Below are 20,036 nucleotides of genomic sequence, written 5' to 3' on the forward strand. Positions count from 1 at the left end.
ATAAAATAATAAAATAAATAAAAAGAAAAAAAATGAAGTGGAGGAAAAAAGCATCCACTACAGTCTTAAAAATAAAATAAATATTTTTTGATATAATGAGTAAAAATGGAGTCTAATAAGGTAGCATTAGGACTTAGTTTCAGCCATTTTCCTTGTCAGTTCTAAGCTTATTCTATAGAGTTGAGTTTGTTGAAAAAGTAGAGTGTTACCATGTATCTTGCAAAATATATTTTTACAGGTCTGCCTATAAATCACATCTCTAGTTAGTTTGAGAACTTCTAAATTATTCAAGTTAAACCTGAATATTTTATCTTGGAATATCTAACATATCTAATGTTTAATGTCAGTCACCTTTGTTAGATATCAAGGGAAATTTTACATTTCTGCTTAAATTGAATAAAGTTTTGAATTTGAATAATTTCCAATCCTGAGGTGAAAATCCCAGAAAAAAAAGATAACTTTGATACCTTAAAATCAGCAATTCAGATTTATTCAAGGATAGTAGAATCATCAATTTTCTTTACAAATAAACATGTATTCCCTTTGTAAAGAAAGAAATGATCTCCAGAGAATTCTTTAAGTCATTGTGTGCCTTCCTACAAGCGATATATAACTTCCTTCCTATTAGTTTTGCCAAGGGTATTAGCATCATTGTTGATAATATTTACAATTATATGCTTATCTTTATGCAGGTATTTTAAATGCTTATGAGAGTTATGAGAGGAAGTCTTTTTGAGTACAATTTGGTAAAGAATATTTTTTTTAAATCTGAAACTTGAGGGGCGCCTGGGTGGCGCAGTCGGTTAAGCGTCCGACTTTAGCCAGGTCACGATCTCGCGGTCCGTGAGTTCGAGCCCCACGTCGGGCTCTGGGCTGATGGCTCGGAGCCTGGAGCCTGTTTCCGATTCTGTGTCTCCCTCTCTCTCTGCCCCTCCCCCGTTCATGCTCTGTCTCTCTCTGTCCCAAAAATAAATTAAAAATGTTAAAAAAAAAAAAAAAATCTGAAACTTGAATTTTTATACCTGACACCACAATTAAAAATATTTATTCAAAACAGGATGTTCTTGATATTTACTATTTATTGAACATACATCATGATGCATGCAGTGATATTTTTGTTTTCTTTTCCTCCTCCAAACAAATGGAAATCATTTTATCCAACTTTAGCCAGCAAAGAAGAATTCTCACCAAACATGTATGAATTTATGCACACTTACAATCTTCTAAGGGTGATCTATAACACCTGTTTTCAATTAAAGTGCAAGAAATACCCTGTATAATGCATGTTCTGTCAGAAAAGCAATATGGGAAATGAACACTAACATTTCATAAGGCTGCTGCATCACTTCATATTGAAAAGAGCGGTCAATCAATCAATATTTGAAATAAAATTGCTGATATGCATTTTATGTGGAATACTGCACTACATGTTTCAAAAGGAAATATAATAGGGAAACCTACTTCTCAAAGTTTTTGCATTATAATTGGTGGCATCCTAGCATGATAGGAGCCAAAAAGAAGAAAATGAATTCTTACCTTGGGTACCTGAGTGGGAAGAAATAGTACTGACAAGAAATGAAACTATTGAGACTTTTAGTAAAAGAAGGAACACAAACAGAAGAGGAGATGCCCTTCCCTAGACTCTACTTAGGATATAAGCAGAGGAATGCTTCATAGCATAAATAACTCATCAATCTATCAATAATGAGAGGGGAAAGAAGCCTTAAAATAGGTTTCACAAAATAAGTAAATCTTCACACACCACCAACCTTGAAAATATAACCTTAGGAGCTTTCAGAGAAAAATGTTGCAAACCTTCTAAGAGGATTCATAGTGTTAGCCCTGTAGCCTCTGAGACTTATATTGAGAGGCTTCTGTGAACATTAATCCACTTCCCAATGAGTAGTCTTGACAGATTCAGGAATAAAAATCAAGGGTTGGTCAATTGTCATTCTCTCACCTCTCCTGGCAATTCGTTTGGCACTGTGCAGACCTACCCATAGAGCTTAGCATGAAAGAGTCTGTGAAGAGCACTTGAAATTGAAATATTTGAAATTTCAAAGGACTTAAATTAAGTTGGGTTATCCTGGCCTCATTTTCCTGGTCAGTGAAGGCTTTTCAGAGGGTGAAAGCGTACATTTTAGCAGTGCATTCTACATAAATAAAAGAATCTTCACATAAGACATCTGTTTTAATTAAAGCTGGAAAATGGAATGCTTCATTGGAAAAAACAAAGTTATCTCTTTTCTCAGCTCTCTAATCTGCAGGTACTTTCCTGAATTTAAAATCAGAAATGTTTAAGTGGTAACAGCAATGCATTGGCAGATTTCCCCAGCCCTGCAAAATATCAGTGAGACATTTGCATTTGAGTATGCTCATGTAATGAGTGTTCAATCCACCACCTATGGAGCTAGAGTGTCTAAGAATTCTGCCAGAAATAAAAAACGTCATTTGTTAGTTGTACTATATTTTATGCAGCTAACACTGAACACAGTCCTCATCTGGGGACTTGAGTAGACCCTGCCAGGGGGCCAATGACAGGTCAAGAGAATGAATTGGAGCTGGGTATCCCACTCATGGAGCTAAGAGAGAACAGTGATGTTACTCAGCCAGCATCCTAAGAGAACACTAGTATTAAGTCCAGAAACAGAAAACCAGTGTACAAATCCAAAGACTGGAAGAGGATATGAAAAATGTGGATACAGCTGGGCCAGGATCTCTGAAATAGAAGGGTAGTGGTATGAGTATAAAGCTAGGCTGACCCAAAACAGCTAATGCAAGTGTGACTGGTTACTGTTCTTTGCTAAGGCAGCAAGTTTCACAGGGTCAGGCTGGATCAAAGGTATGAAGTCAGGATAAACAGGCAACAAGAAAGACCGAAATCCATAAAATTGGATGCAGTAAAATGCAGTGAAGCTTCAGCTATGATCCAATATATATTCTAGTGAGAAAATTCAGATTTATTGTAGTGACTGATATAGAAATAGATTTCAGAGTATTTTGTTGTTGTCATTAAAATCCTTGCTTGCCAATCTCTCATTATATATCAACCTGCTTTTGTTAGTTCAGTTGCATGTTTAATTTAAAAATAAATAGTATTCTCCATTATGCTCTACACTCATGCTACTTTCCTTGATCTTCCACAATATCCATTAGTGTAGTGGGCATATCTGTTATAAAATGAGTGGCCTCTTGGATTTGGTACCCATATTGCCATCTACTGGAACTTACTTCAAATTACAGATAGACACATAAGATGAGCGAGGATGATGCTAAAAGACCTCCACTCTAAATACAGTGACATAATGGTGAAATTTCTGATGGATAAGAGAGGTAAAAATAAGCACTGTGGGATAACTCTGCTTTCATTTATAAATGAATATTGTCTGTGTGAATTTTTTCATTCAACATGTCCTTCGTGATTTTGTTGGTGCAATCAATACCTCATCACCTGAGTGTTCTAAATGTTCTATTTTTGATATTTAGGGATTTTCAAACTTTTATTAATAAAGAAAAAGACAAGTTTGAGTTTATTACATAAGGAAAATTATCAGTACTTCTTAGTTTCACGTTTTATTCTAAACACTGATATTCTGATGTTGCATATTCTTAGTATTCTTTTCATGATGTTCACAAAGAAAATAGAAAAGAAATGCCATGTGCCATAAAAAAGTATAATTTAAGGCAAATAGCACAGATATTTGAAAACCAAGGAAAATGTGACATAATGCATCAAAATACAGACTTCAATATTTCTTTCATTGTACAGCTAATAAATTAGGACCAGAAACACTGGTGATGAAATCACAGCCATGTTAGGGTAACAATTAGAATAATACCAAGCCTATGGGAGAGTATGATTTAATTTAATTGTAACCACAAAAGCCTTTTTAGAGGGTTCACTTTTCATTACATTGTTTTAAAAAAGACCTTGAGAATCTGGAAACCATTTAAACAAATCAAATTAAATATTGGGGATACCAAAATGTATGGTTTATAATTGTCTACAAAAGAAGTGGGATTTCTTGATATTTCAAAAATGTTCTGATTCCAAACAAAATGTATCAAAAATTATTTCATTACTATACTAGAAATTGTTTCACATAATAGAGTATAACAATGTATTGAGAATTTTACCTTCTTCATCAGAGAATGAGAAATGTTAAGAAAGGAAAAAGCCTGGGGCACCTGGGAAGCTCAGTCAGTTAAGCATCCAACTTCGGTTCAGGTCATGATCTCATAGCTTGAGGGTTCAAGCCCCAGATTGAGCTCTGTGCTGACAGCTCAGAGCCTGGAGCCTGCTTCAGATCCTGTCTGTGTCTCTCTCTGCCTCTCTCTCTCTTTCTCTCAAATATAAATAATAATAATAATAATAATAATAATAATAATAATAATAATAATTTTTTAAAAAGGATAAAGCTCACTATATACCATTTATCAATATCTGTAAATATTGCAGAAGTGATTTGTATTTGCAACAATGCTACATATGACTCTGCCTTCTGACCTTTGAATTATGCTTCCTAAAATATATTGCATCAGTCTTGTAGAATTATAGGATGGCAAAGGGCCTTGAAAGTGTATCTGATTCATCCTTTTGGTTTCTGCTGGAAATGCGTAAGAGTCTTGCTAGACAGGTCTTATTATTCAATAACTACACAGTAGCAGAATCCATGAATTCTCTTCCAAATAGTTCATTCTTGAATTCAATGACCTTTGCTATCAAAACAGTCCTCAATATATGTGACTGAGTTTATACTGCTGTAAGTTAAATTTATTTCCTCAGTGGAAAGAGAGAACAACATGACACTGTACATTTAGGATTTTATCAGTGAGTTCCACAGAATGACAGTTAATTACAAGAACACTCACTAAAAAAATCCATTTTTTTGGTCAAAATTGATGTTTAAATATTAAATTTACATTATATGCTAGTCTCAGCTTTCTCTTTTAAGGAATAAATGTGTTCATTTATCCGCATAGATCACATTCTATATTACAGGATTACTGTTTTTAAGCTTAAGGGAAAGTTTCAGTATCCTGTTTTAGCTTTGACATTTCTGAAGAACAAATTATGAGTTCTTTACCTGGATTTCAGTATATTGATTTTCTTTAGTACTTTCGATTCAATTCTTTCTGTACCAAGAGAACAATAGACTCATTACCCCAGGAGATTTACCCTTGACCATACACTGGTTAGTATGACAGAGAAACACTATAGAGTAATATCCAGCCAAAAAGTTTGACTTTGAGAGAAAAAGGCTGAAATGCTTTTCCAACATCTCCACTCACCTTCCCTCAAGTCATGAAGAAAGGCAGTCTCTTAAATTTTATTTCTCACTGCCATAAAACACTGATCTGGACTAGAAGTCTGGGTTGATCATTGTAATCCCTCTCTCCACCTTAGGAGAGAGAATCAGGCTTAATGACATAGTTCAGCTGAACTGAACCATTATCAGTGTTTGTGATGATATCTTCTAGATACATCCAATCAAATCTAGCACTGGTACTTGTGTCTACATAATCTTTTGTAGTGTTCTTCTTTTCTGATTTAATGATTGTAGTCTAAGAAAAACAATTATTCTTCCCTAACTAAATCAAGACTTTGAACTAGCCGGGCACATGATGAACTCTTTCAAGAGACCAATAATGTCATCAAGTTTGTAACAGATTCTTTGTTTTATTCTTTCCTCTTCTATCTCCTTCAGTTTAACTGCATCTATTCCAAAATGGAAAAGTGCTCAGGAAGAATAAATTTTGGTTAATACAGCAGGTCGTCCAATTAGAAGAACAGAAATCATTCACTAAAACAATTAAGGATTCATCCAGTCGGCAAGTCTTTCTATAGCATATGTTATATGCAGTGAACTTTGCTAGGTTTTAAAATTTCATAGGTAAATATGTTACATTAAGAGAAGTATATATTTTGGAAAACATTTTAATCTGAAACATATGCATGTGTTTTGTCCTTTGAATTAGGTCCCTTGAATCTTAAAATACAAAATGTTTTATTTTGTGTCTAGCATATTTTAGTCAGCATTATGTTTATACACTCCATCCATGTGGTATGTGTAGTGAAGTTTGCTGATTTTCAGTGCAATAGATGGTTTCATTGGATAATTATATCATAATCATTTACCCAACTCAATCTTTTTTATTATTTTATTTTTTTTAGTTTACATACAAGTTAGTTAGCATATAGTGCAACAATGATTTCAGGAGTAGATTCCTTAATGCCCCTTAACCATTTAGCCCATCCTCCCTCCCACAAGCCTTCAGCAACCCTCTGTTTGTTGCCCATATTTAAGAGTCTCTTATGTTTTGTCCTATCTCATTCTTGATGACCACTTACGTTACTTTCAGTTTTTAGCAGTTATAAATAATGCTTCTATGAACATATGTTGTTAAGTCTTGCTGCACATGTACATCCACATGGAAATAGAGTAGAATTTTAAAATCATAGAAAGCTACCAGATCATGGCAAATGGTTTTCCAAAGTGTTGATGCTAAATTTTACTTCACCAGCAGTGTATGAGAGACTCTGTTGCACCAAACTCTTGTGAAAATGGTACTGTTAACCTTTACAGACATTCAGGAGAGTGGTGAGTGGAGTAAGGTACTTGTTTTAATTTGCATTCCCACAATGATTAATAAAGTCACACACCTTTTCGTATTTGTATTAGTCATTTGGATATCCTGTTTTGTGAAGTGCCTGTTCAAGTCTCCATCCCATTTTCTTTTGGATTTTCTGTTTCTCCTATTGATTTGTACTTTTTCTATATTCTGGATAGGAGTCTTCAATAGATTACATGGATTATAAATATTTTCATTCATTCTGTGTTTTCTCTCTTAATGGTTACCTTTGAAACACAATTTTAATGTAGTCTAATTTGTTAATAATCTTTTTTATTGCTAATGTTTTTAGGAATCCTGTTTAAAAATACTTCTTTTGGGGTCCCTAGTTGGCTCAGTCAGTTGAGCATGGACTTCCACTCAGGTCATGATCTCCCAGTTCGTGAATTTGAGCCCCACATCAGGCTCTGTGCTGACAGCTCGGAGCCTGGAGCCTGCTTCAGATTGTGTGTATGTGTATGTGTGTGTGTGTGTGTGTGTGTGTGTGTGTGTGTGTGTCTGCCCCTCCCCTGCTCACATGCTGTCTCTCTTTCAAAATAAATAAACATTAATAGTTGTCTACCCAAGGTCATAAAGTTCTTCCACGTTTTCTAAAATATTTCATGTTTTGCCTTCCAAATTCTGCAGTGTACAAGCAATTGGTACTTCATATATGCCATGAAAAAAAGGTCAAGTTCTTTTTTTTCCATACAGATATCCAATTGACACTGTCCCATTTGTGGAAACAATCTTTGCCCACCCATAGGTCACTGTCGCACCCTATGAAGGTTTATAGATACACAATGCTGTTCTGATATGTCAGTTTTGTTCTACTGATGTGCTTGTTTATCTTAGCCAATAACAACTCTCATAGTCATTGTTGCTATATGATAGGACAGGTTCTATCACCTTTTATTTTTTTCAGCAGTGTCTTGGCTTAGAAATACCATTTGTATTACTAAATCAGTATCACCTTACGAATAGTCACATAAAAATCTGCCAGTTTTTTTATTGGGATAGTACTGAATATAAAAATGTATTTGTGGGTGGGTGGGTGGGGGGAACTGATATCTTTAAATTATTAAATCTTTTCATCCTTGGACCAGGTATATGCTTCTGTTTATTTAGGTCTTTTTAAATCTATCTAACAATATTTCTAGTGTTTTCTGTCGCAGATTTTCACAGGATTTATTCCAATGTATTTGAAACATTTTAATGTTACTGCAAAGGCCATATATACATATATATATAATTTCATATCTACCTTTTGACATTGTATCCAACACCTTTGTCAATTTGCATATTAATTATAATAATGTATATGTGTATTCTCCCTTCCTTTTCCATGTTATCTTTTTTTCTTTTCTTGCCTATTGTACTGGCTATGACTTTAGGCATGATGCTTATTAGACATACTAAGAAAGGAAATCTTTGTTTTAGTCTTAATCTCTGAAAGAAAACATTCAATAGTTCACTATTGAACACAAAACCTCCTTTATGTTTTCTGTGCCTATCTATGATCAGAATAAGGATGTTTCTTCTATTCATAATTTGTTAGAAGTTTTTTTTAAGTCATAAATATATGTTTAATTTTACCAAATACCTTCTCCATACTGATTTACTGGTTATATATTTGTGCTTTTATTTTGTTAATATGAATAATAAAACTGGCTGATTATTGAAGGTCAAACCAACCTTACATTCCTGGAATAAACCTAAGTTGATCATGATACATCATCTTTTTTATATACTACTGAATCTGATATGCTTTTATTTTGCTTATAATTTTTTTAATCTATGCTTAAAGTTGTCCTCCATTTTACCTTTCTTATAATGTTACCATTGGGTGTAGTTTCAAAGAGTATCCTTCCCTCATAAAATAATAGTAAAAGATCTCTCTTTGTCTATCATAGGAGTGTTCTTTCCTTCTTAACCATAGGCTTAAACCAATAAGAACTGTAGTTTTATTTGTTGGAGGAAATTAATTTTATATTCAATCACTTTAAACTCTTAAGATTAGGTAGGTTTACTAGACACACACACATTTTTCTTCCTGTGTCATTTACAAGCAGTGTTTTCTTGTCTATTCCTTCCTCTCCTTTGTGTTTCTATTTGCATATGTGATAGAGTACTCAACTACTGCCCCCATGTTAATAGTTTTCTCTTCTGTGCCATCCATCATCTTCTGCTTCTGGGCTTTTCTTTAGCTATGTTCTTCTGATCCTTCTTCCAATTTACTAATCCCCTCTTCAGTCATAACAACTATGGAGTTACACTAATCTATTTAGACCTGAATTTTAAGTTGTTTTATTTTTCAGTTCCATAGTTGCAATTAAGTTAATGTATTTTTCTGTATGTATGTGTATACATGCACACATACACATCTCTCATATATTCTCTGCTGAAGTTACAATTTTGTGCTTTATTTCTTTGAATTAAGAATATTGATTAGAGGGGCATCTGTCTGGCTTAGTTGATAGAGCATGCAACTCTTGATATCAGGGTTGTAAGTTTGAGCCCCACACTAGGTGTAGAGCTTGCTAAAAAATTAAAATCTTTTTTTAAAAAAAAGAATTGTGATTAGTTTGTGTCCGAGAACTCCATCAAACAGATTCCCTTGGGATCTTTTTCTTGGAGTCTATTGTTCCTTCCCCTTGTCTTCTCTTCTTCTTCCTTCCTTTTCCTCTTCTTTCTCTTCTATTTTTTTTTTTTTTGTTTTTTACTCTGTCATTTCATCTCCTCATGTGCCTAGTTTCTTTTGATTTCACAAAATAAAGAAATAATTTGAAGCCTAGGAAAATATCATATTCACACAAAGAAGACTTATGCTTGCTACCAACAAGTGGGCAAGGGCACAACAACCCAAACCATTTTGATCTAATTTGGGATTGAGAAAGTCCAAAACTGAAATTTCTTTAAGTGCCAATATCTTCCACATCACCCTTACTTGGGGTGTATGGGCATTCACCAGTATCTTCCCTCCATGATGCTCTCTGAAAACCAATTTTTGTCCCCAAGTCTTCTGAGGTTATAAAAAGTCTGCTTGTATTTTTGAAATTTATCTGGAAAAAAAGAAGCCACCCCAAATATGGGGCTCAACTCAATGGATTTCTTTATTTTCCTAGATCTTGACCTCATTATTCCTCACTGCCTTGATAATTCTGCAATGCCTTCAAGCTTAGTTTTGTCTGTTTGGTTTGATTTGGTTTTTAAAAAGAGAGAGAGCATGAGAGCAGGGGAGAGAGTCAGAGGGGGAGAGAGAAAGAGAAAGAGAGAGGGGGAGAGAGAAAGAGAGAATCTTAAGTAGGTCTCATGCTCAGTGTGGAGCCTGATGCAAGGCTTGATCCCATGACCCTGCAATCATGACCTGGGCCAAAATCAAGAGTTGGACATGAAACCAACTGAGCCACCCAGGTGTCCCCAAGCTTAGTTTTAATAAATTTCTCTTTAAGTCTAATTTCCTAGGCTGCCATTAATCTAAAGTTGAATGTAATTTTTAAATAGATAAAAGGAAGAGACATAGTAAAAGAAAAACAAAAGCAAATAACAAAAAAAAAATTCCCTATAAAACTATACTCTTAAAAGGTATATGCAAACCAAGAAACAGACTCTAACTACAGAGAACAAGCTGATGGCTACCAGAGGGAGGTTAGTGGGGGATGGGTTAAAGAGGTGATGGGGACTAAGGAGGGCATGTGTTGTGATGAGCACCAGGTGTTTAATGGATGTGCATAATCACTATATTGTACACCTGAAACTAATATTACACTCATTTTAACTAATTAGAATTTGAAAAAAAACTTAAAAAGAAGATATAGTTTTCTCTATGGCATGAGTTATTCTTGCCTTAAAGATGTATTTTGTTGGTGTTCTTATATCTAAAAATTAACCTTACAAAAATGCTAATTGGTACAATTTCCTAGAATTATGTTTCCCAAATTGCATTTTTCAATAAACTCTTTGTTTTTTTTTTAATTAATTAATTTATTTATTTATTTTTTAATATATGAAATTTACTGTCAAATTGGTTTCCATACAACACCCAGTGCTCATCCCAAAAGGTGCCCTCCTCAATACCCATCACCCACCCTGCCCTCCCTCCCACCCCCCATCAACCCTCAGTTTGTTCTCAGTTTTTAACAGTCTCTTATGCTTTGGCTCTCTCCCACTCTAACCTCTTTTTTTTTTTTTTTCCCTTCCCCTCCCCCATGGGTTTCTGTTACGTTTCTCAGGATCCACATAAGAGTGAAACCATATGGTATCTGTCTTTCTCTGTATGGCTTATTTCACTTAGCATCACACTCTCCAGTTCCATCCACGTTGCTACAAAAGGCCATATTTCATTTTTTCTCATTGCCACGTAGTATTCCATTGTGTATATAAACCACAATTTCTTTATCCATTCATCAGTTGATGGACATTTAGGCTCTTTCCATAATTTGGCTATTGTTGAGAGTGCTGCTATAAACATTGGGGTACAAGTGCCCCTATGCATCAGTACTCCTGTATCCCTTGGATAGGAAAGCAGTGTGGAGGTTCCTCAGAAAATTAAAAATAGACCTACCCTATGATCAATAAACTCTTTGTGGGAGAGGAGAAGTTCATAGGCAAGTTCTCTTAAACTACTTCTATTTAATGGATTTGCTGCTGACTCTTCACAGTCCTAGAAGATATTCTAAAGTATACACACAGTATGCTAATTATTTGTGGATGGCTCTTTGAAATGTGCTTGTATATTTCTGTTCATACCCATCAGATTGGATGACTTGTTTATACCATAAACTGCTGAAGTCTGAGGGACATAAATGTTACATTTATTTAACATTTATTGCTGACTCAGCTGTTTGTTTTTTTTTTTTGAGGGAGGGAGGGTACAAGTGACAGAGGGACAGAGGGAAATGGAGGGATAAAATCCCAAAGCAGACTCCATGCTCAACGTAGAGTCCAATGCAGGGCTGGATCTCAGGAACCACAAGATCATGTCCTAAGCTGAAATCAAGAGTCAGATGCTTAACTGACTGAGCTGCCCAGGCACCCCGACTCAGCAGTATTCTGGGGAATTTTTTCTTAATGCTTATGTGTATTCACTATCTTAGTTTCCTTACAAATACCAAGAATAAAAGCAAGCTTGGCAAATGCTTTTTATGTCTCACACTTAAGAAATAATGCAAAGGATTTATTCTTTCTATAACTTGTGGGTAAACTGGAGAGAAAACACCCTAAGCATGTGAACACATTCATGTACACACGCATACACTTTATTCTCTAGTGCTACCTTTTTTTTTTTTTACAAACTTTTTAAAAGTAGGTATCACCTTTTTGTTCCTGACTTTCCAAGGAACATATTTTTAGAACACATGTCTTCTTTTTCTACCCATCTTATTATCCTGTGTACATATACATGAACCTCAAGTAATATTTGTTTTCAAAATAACTAATAGATGCATCATTTAGAAAGAATTTGAGAAATGTTATATGTAAATATATGATCTGATTGTTAACAGTTCTCTAAAACTTGTTTTGCCAAATATTTCTTCATATTGCCTCGCTAAAACAGTGTTCTAAAATATACATGATTCAGAACAGGCGATTTCCAATTTTCCTGAAAATTCAAAGCTCACATGATAGTTAAAAAGCTTTCTACCTTATCCATTTAATCATTTAAGTTCTACTCTTGAGAAACCCACTGTGTAATTTTATGTGGTATAAAGTTAACATTTATGGTAAGATTCAGTGAAGCTATATTAAAGGTAAGTCAACCTTCAGAATCAGAGGTACCTTATTTCCATCATCCATTTTGTGGATGATGGTCTTCTTTCTCCCTATAAAATGTGTGCTACATTTTCATTAACCATAAAAATACATTAAAAACTCATAATGATGGCAGTCAGGATGCCTTTTAAATAGTGCTAAAAAGTTTAAAAGTACAAAACCTCTCCAAAGACTTCTATAATATGCAAAATAAATTATTATGCCATCTCATTTAGTGAATATTAAGTAAGCGTCTCTAGCTCCTTGTGCCATCAGTTTATTTCACTCAGCTGAATAGTCTAATAATATTTTCATTAAATATTTATATGAACAATCAAATGCTGCAAATGAAGAGCATATCCCTGACATTCAAGATGGTTTCCAGGCTGATATCAGCAGTTTGTTATGTTGGTAGGGCTCATTTGCTGTGGCTTAGAATGATGTTCGCCATTAGCTTTGAGTATCTTACGTCTGACCTTAGAATAAAGGCTATTTATCATGTCCTCCAATTTCTAAATTTTATTTCTTCATTGAGAAAGTACTGACGATAGAAAATTAAGTACATTTCAAAGCTAGGGTCATGCCATACTAATTCAGCCAAAGAAACTGATTAACACAGATCATTTTTTAAAGTAATAGAAAATATACTCTTTGGTTTTATATGTTTAATACCATACCATTCATACAACTTCTATATCCATTAATTAAAGGTGAATCTAGTAGCTGGCTTCAGATTTATATGTGATATTTTGATTTACGAATGCATGATAGCATGGTGACTGCAATTTAATTGTAATATTTAATTTGAAATCCTACAAATGTCATCACATGCTAACCTGTACAATTCTCATCATGAAATATTTGTCTCACTTTCATGGGTATTATTTGAGATCACTTAAAGTTAATATTGAAATGATCTTGTATATGATATAAATCTAGAAATTAGATTCAAATAAACACAAAACGTTTTGGGTGGCCATTTTGAGTACTTACGAAGTTATAACTAAAACTTAAATAGGTAGTAATTATTAGCTTTATTATACACTTCTAGAAAATGTGGTGCTAGAAATTTGTAGCCACAAACTTAGATGTATCCCACAGTAAAGCTATTTTATTTAAATCAAATAAAGGACACCTGGGTGGCTCAGTCGGTTAAGCGTCTGACTCTTGATTTTGGCTCAGGTCATGATTTCATAGTTTGTGGGATCAAGGCCTTTGTGGGGCTCTGGGATGACAGCACAGAGCCTGCTTGGGATTTTCTCTCTTCCTCTCTCTGTCTCTCCCCTGCTTACACACGCACCCCCCCCAAAAAAAATAAAAATAAATAAATAAACATTTAAAAAAATAAACACTATCCTCAATTTTAAAAAGTAAAAATAAAAAAAATTAAATATGACTTATTTTCATCGCTTGAGGTTAATAGAGAATTTAATCTTCACCATTATTAGGGCTGATGCATACGCAGCTCAGGGCCATGTGAAGGCCCCAGGTGTGTTTCATAACTTCAGGCTTCAGTAGTCCTTGTTTGCTAATATGGAATATTATCCAAACCTGCATAGCCCCTATGGTCTGATTGTTCTGCTATTTCTATGATATATTTGGGCACAGGGAACTTTGATAAGGACAGAAACCCTGGTGTCTAGCATTGAACCTTTAGTCACAGTAAATAGGCAAATAAATCTAACCTCTCCAGGGTATTTCAAGGGTCTGAATCACTATACCCACTTGTTCTGGAAACCACAAACTTTAGATCAAGCCCTGTGGTTGAAAAGCCTTTTCTCTATGAAGTTTCCAATTTCCCACCCCATAGTCTCTACTTCATGTCTCTATATATTCCTTGCGAACACAGTATAATGTCCCCAGTAAGTTATGTTTTTATAATAGCTTGAGTGATCATAAAATTTGTCATTCAGGGGCGCCTGGGTGGCTCAGTCGGTTAAACGTCCGACTTCAGCTCAAGTCACGATCTCGCGGTCCGTGAGTTCGAGCCCCGTGTCGGGCTCTAGGCTGATGGCTCAGAGCCTGGAGCCTGCTTCCGATTCTGTGTCTCCCTCTCTCTCTGCCCCTCCCCCGTTCATGCTCTGTCTCTCTCTGTCTCAAAAATAAATAAAACGTTTAAAAAAAAAATTGTCATTCAAACCAGAACATTTTGAGAAAGGATTAATAATCATGGCAAGGCAACAGATAAAGCTGGTTGTCTTAGATTAGGCTCCCCAGCAGATTCTGATTTGTATTAAAGTGATTTCTTAGGATATATTCCCAAAGAAACATGGTAGATGAGTGCGGAGGTAGAACTGTCTGAGAGAGAAGCCAAGCAAGAATGCCATTTCCACAAAAGTGAGGGTCGCAGATCAAGTACAACACATCCAGTTACACTGGATTTCAAGTTGAACAAAAATTAATTTTTTGGCATACATACATTCAGAATATTGCATGCGACATACTTAAAAACAATTTCTTCCTGGACATCCTGTATTTTTATTTGCTACATTTGGCAACCCTACCTAAGACATCTCTGGAGAGAGAAAAGGTATGGGTCACACTTAAGAGGGCCAGGGGACAAGGGAGCTAGAATATTTAAACCACTGCACCCATCAGTCAGTAAGTGCAGCTCTAGATGAATATAAATAACTTCCCAGATACTTCCAGTTCTCTGTGTGCTGCCAAAGTGGGTCACAGGAATCTGTGAGGAGCCTTCCCACAATAAGACAGAAGTGCCCACTGTTGGGACAGAAGACACACTTCCATGAAAAAAAATCTGAGGGGGTATGGGCAAAGCATGGGCATCATCTGTTGCCCTCATATGAACCCAGGAAAAAAGAGATATGTGGTCATCCTAACGTAGGTAGCAGTCTATGCTTACCACTGGAAAGAGCTCCTAAGACAGGAAAAAACACTTTTTTGCAATTGAAGGGTAAGGGTTCTTCAAGAACACTGGAAAAAATAGCATGCCCCATCCTCATACTCACAAATTTACATCTCAATAAATTACCTTGCCACAAGAAATAACTGGGACATATATCCTCCATTTTCCAGATATGGAAATGAATTGATTCCTTGAAGACTATTTTAACATGACAAAAATTGAAAGGTCATGAAATGAAGCTTCTTGCTTTACTTTCACACAAATTTAGCCATTTATATTATCCCATAAATGGAGCTAACATACATTATTTACACTCTACCTGAAGATTTATTGGAACTTCATGTTGTACAGAAGGCAATACCTCCCCCAATTAAGAGTGAGAAAACTCAGAAGATAAGACATAACTTGGAATAAGCTTCCATTTCCTTTTAGGTTCTTCCAGTAACTTCATATCCTAAACTTAATGTATAGGCATCCTAGATAATGAGGATGCTAATTACTATTGGAATTTTCCTCTTACCCAAAGGACCTGTGTAGTTAAATTATTCTAAAAGTTAACTACAGTTTTCTGATTCCTTGGGGTGAGTCAGGAAGTCACACAGTGAAAATTTGCCTTGAGATTTATTTATACTATATTATATGTAATATATACTGCCTAATTATCTAAAGACAGAAATATTATTGCTTTACACAGATAATTCAGTTTCTATTCTACTGGACTTGGCCATTAATTACCTCACTGAATCTGTTACTACGGACATAGAAGTATGAATGTACTTATCCTAGAGACAGTGTTTAATAGCACTACATAGCCAATTGTGATGTACTTTAAGGAAATGAGAAGTAACTTTAAGTAGAGAGCCCTAATTGGGATGTATACATACTTTCTGGCAAACCATATTGTACAGATCCTCTTCTCTTGAGAGCCAAAGGGCCAAAGGTATACAATACAGGGTACTGAATGCTTTTGTACAGAGAAATATGGAACAAGTTGTTCGTTAAGCAGGAAAAACCTTGGCCCCTCCTGACTTATTTGATTACATCCATGTTCTTCACTTAGCCTGCAAGGTTTACCTTTACCTGGCCCCTGCCTCCTTTCTAAGCTCCCCTCCTAGTGGTCCCCTTTTTAGCACACACTATATACAGACATGCACAATTAACATTGTATCTTCCCTTCTTTGTTCAATCAGCTCCATCTCAGGGAATGGGGTCACCACATCCCTTCCTTGCTTTCCTTGGCTAATAGCTACTTATACTTTAATATTCCATTCAGAGAACAAACTACAGGAAGACTTCTCTGTTCTTTCATCAATTTGTTCACATATTTGATTTAGTCTCCCAGTATATATACTATCTTTACAACTTGATGCATTGGTGTACTTGACCTACTTATTTATCCTATTCCCTGGAGAAGAAATTTTTTAGAGGAGAAGATGAGCTCTAACTTTCTTTACATTCTCTAAATTTAGCAGAACATCCAGAACACATAGAAGAGTTTCAGTAATAGCTTGATGAATGAATGATGAAGACTTTGGATGACTACCAACACTGAAAATCAGTAAGCATGAATGCAGGGTAAGAAAATATCAAGACTTCAGTTTAAATACAGGTCTAGTTTGTTCTAAGTTGACCCTTAAAGAAGGCTATGATGCACATAATTGTTAGATGGTAGATTTATGAAATATTATATTAATTCCACAGCTAAATGAAAATGTGAAATTCATTGTAGAGTTTTTTATAGATCATTAAGAAATGGTTTAATATACAAACATTTTTACATCCCAGTTTAAATTATTTTTCATATTCATACATACATATGGATATATAATATAAAATATATATATATACATATGAATATATAATATAAATTATATATATATATATATGAATGATTATAGTAATTTTACTCTGAGGAAAAAAATCATAATTATTCATGTATGTATATCTACATCATCTTATTCCTTAAGAGCTAAAGAAAACAAGAATTAACTTTTTAAGAGTTAAAGAAGTCAATTGATTAGTTCTATCAAAATCAATTAATGATATTTAAAATGTCAGACCAACTCCAAGAACTCTCTATTTTTTTTAATTCCTATGAAAAGAAAAATTTCATTAAGTTTCATCAGAAAAAATAGAGATTGCCTAAAACCAACAAACTTAGAACCAGATTCTAGTAATCTAGATGATTAGGACTCTGCCTATCATCAAAGCATTAGACCATTACTCTCTCTTACTATTTAATTAGAATCTGGTAATTGTCATTTTGCACATAAATTAAATTCTTTGAGGCACATTAGATCATACCCTAACATTTAAATAATGCATTTCATCTTTAATATAATTTATAAACATGAATTAGTAATCTTCCAAAGTGGCTATTTGAAAATTTTATCTCCCTTGGAAGTAATTATGCCTAAAATTTCTACTTAGTGGCATTGTACTTAATTTTGCAACTATTACACTTCATAACTAAACTAATCCATCACTTTCTCCCCAATTACCATTTACTTTGATACTAAATGAGATAAGCATTAGACACTTAAATAGTAATTTTATCAAGGACTGAGACCAGTGAACAGTTTGACCTGCATATTCTAGTTCTTGTGCTTCTGGAGTGGGTCTCAATGGTGGATGGAGTTCTATTCCTTGGAAATAAACTGGACGATAGTCTTTTATACCCGGTTCTTAGTAAGAAAAAATGTTTACCACTGAAAGTATCACTTAGGTGTCATATTACTGGTGAAATGAAAGGGAGAACTGTGTTATGTATCATTTTTTGGTTCGCACTCAATGAACAGAGACATGTTCAGATAATGTGAGTAATGCAGGTTTATTTTGACAAGAGAGAAGACAGGAGACGGGAAACAGGAGAGAAGATACATATCTGCGAATGTCACATTCAAATTTCCCCACTGAAGGGAGATAAATGCCCCTTTGGGCTCTTGATATATCCTACATTAAGCCCTAGGCTACTAGCTGTTTGCTCAGTCAACTGGTTACAGACCAATTAAATGCTGGACAGAACGGCAGGGCCACATGATATAAGGTATAGTGATCTTTGTATAAAGATCTTTTTGGTGGAGAGCTGAATAACCATCAAATCCTTACCAAATGTCCAAAGAGGACAAAGTAAGTGGCAGGTATATGAGGCTTATCAGAAGAAACACATTACAACTGGTGATGGTGAAACGTCAGAGTTTTTCCAGTATAAAAATAATCATTTATGGAGTACTTATTTTGTGTGATATACACTGCATATGTCAATTATTTTATTTAATCATTATAACAACACAGGAAGGTAAACATTGTTAGCCTAATGTTGTAGATGAGGCCCAGAAATTTAAGGAATTCGATCAAGTTCACATGGTTAATAAGTACTAAAACTAAATTATCAGCTCAGGTTTGCCTGTTATTTCCTCAATTAAACCACACTGCCTTTCTTGGTAATTATTATAAACTCAATTAATGGCTGTAGGTTGATGCTCATGCTGATTGGTCATATGCATACAATAATCTCTTAATCTTGCTAACTTGGAGGAGATTTCTCTCTTATTTGGGAGAGGGAAACAAAAAATTATACACGTTCATGTATGTGGAAGAAATAATTATTTTTCTTTGGCTCAAAACTAATGGGCATTCAGCACAGACAAGATCATTAAAAACAGTCAGGGAGTACCTTGTCCCTTGTCCTCTGTCTCCTAGGCTGGTGCTTCTTGAATGGTACCATGCTGCCTCATTGCCTGCTGACCTTTCTACTGGACAGTCAGCATTCTTTTTATAGCTAGAAGAAAAATACAATAGTTCAAATCACAGATAAATCAAATATACTTTGATACGATGTACACAGCATTTTGCTCTCTACAGAACAAATTCTGCATTGATAAATAACTTTTAGAAAACCACATATAAACTACATGGATTCCAAGAAAAATTTAGACCTTTGATCCTAGAATAGAATGTCTTGAATATTAAAATAGGTTTCTCACTAGAATTCAGCAAAATAATAAAAAAGAAATCTTTGATTTTGCTTATTGAAAAAAACTCTTTAAATTTTCCATATTGCAATCAAATTTTTATTGCATAGCAACCAGCAAAGATGGTGGTGATAAAATAGAAAAACCAAATAGCAAAGTACTTCTGAAGCATATCATGTTCTTCTTTTACTGATAGAAATTTTGAAAAGTCTTTTTGAACATACAAATTGACCTATTTGGAAAAAAACACCCAAAAATATATAATGACAATAATGTGATTTGTGAGCATTAAGGCTTTCAAACCAACCTCTATCCCTGAAAAAGAAGGCATGCTTCATGTATTTATTATCTGAAAAAGAGGAAGTACTTCTAAAGAAGCTTTTACTTCTATGTTCTAATATATATATATATATTTTTTTTTCCTGAAACCTGAGAAAATACCCATAAAATTCAAAAGACTGTAGGAAGTGCTTGCTCTTACACAGGCAATAAGAATTCCTGTCTTGCCCAGAGGCTACAGCAAATCTAGTTCTTTTTAAGAAAACTGGCTTTCTTGGCCTATGGAATTGTGTTTAAAATGTGTTTTGCCTTATGAGTAATGTAGTTTCATCGACTCCTTATGTCTATATAAAGCACTTTATTCCTGTGATACTAAACAGCAGTATTAGTCATTCGAGATTTTCAAGTTGTCACCTCTCTGGATCCCTCTGGCTAATACCGTTCTCCTTTCCTCTCTTCCTCCCCTAGGAAATAAGGTTTCTATTTAAACAAAACCATAAAGTAGTCAAAATAATTTAACAATTTCCAAGAAGGAAGCTAAATGCAAATATGCT

General features: G+C 34.6%; 1 long non-coding RNA gene across 1 annotated transcript in view; it reads right to left on the bottom strand.

Annotated features, from left to right (window-relative positions):
• Positions 1-19,010, bottom strand: part of LOC131508397 (uncharacterized) — a 55,452-nt gene extending 36,442 nt beyond the window's left edge. The window contains exon 1 of the long non-coding RNA XR_009259994.1: positions 18,906-19,010. This is a non-coding gene — a long non-coding RNA (uncharacterized LOC131508397). The remainder of the gene's footprint in view (positions 1-18,905) is intronic.
• Positions 19,011-20,036: the final 1,026 nt, after the last annotated feature.

The sequence above is a fragment of the Neofelis nebulosa genome, chromosome 4 (genome assembly GCF_028018385.1).
Source record: "Neofelis nebulosa isolate mNeoNeb1 chromosome 4, mNeoNeb1.pri, whole genome shotgun sequence".
NCBI classification, from domain to species: domain Eukaryota; kingdom Metazoa; phylum Chordata; class Mammalia; order Carnivora; family Felidae; genus Neofelis; species Neofelis nebulosa.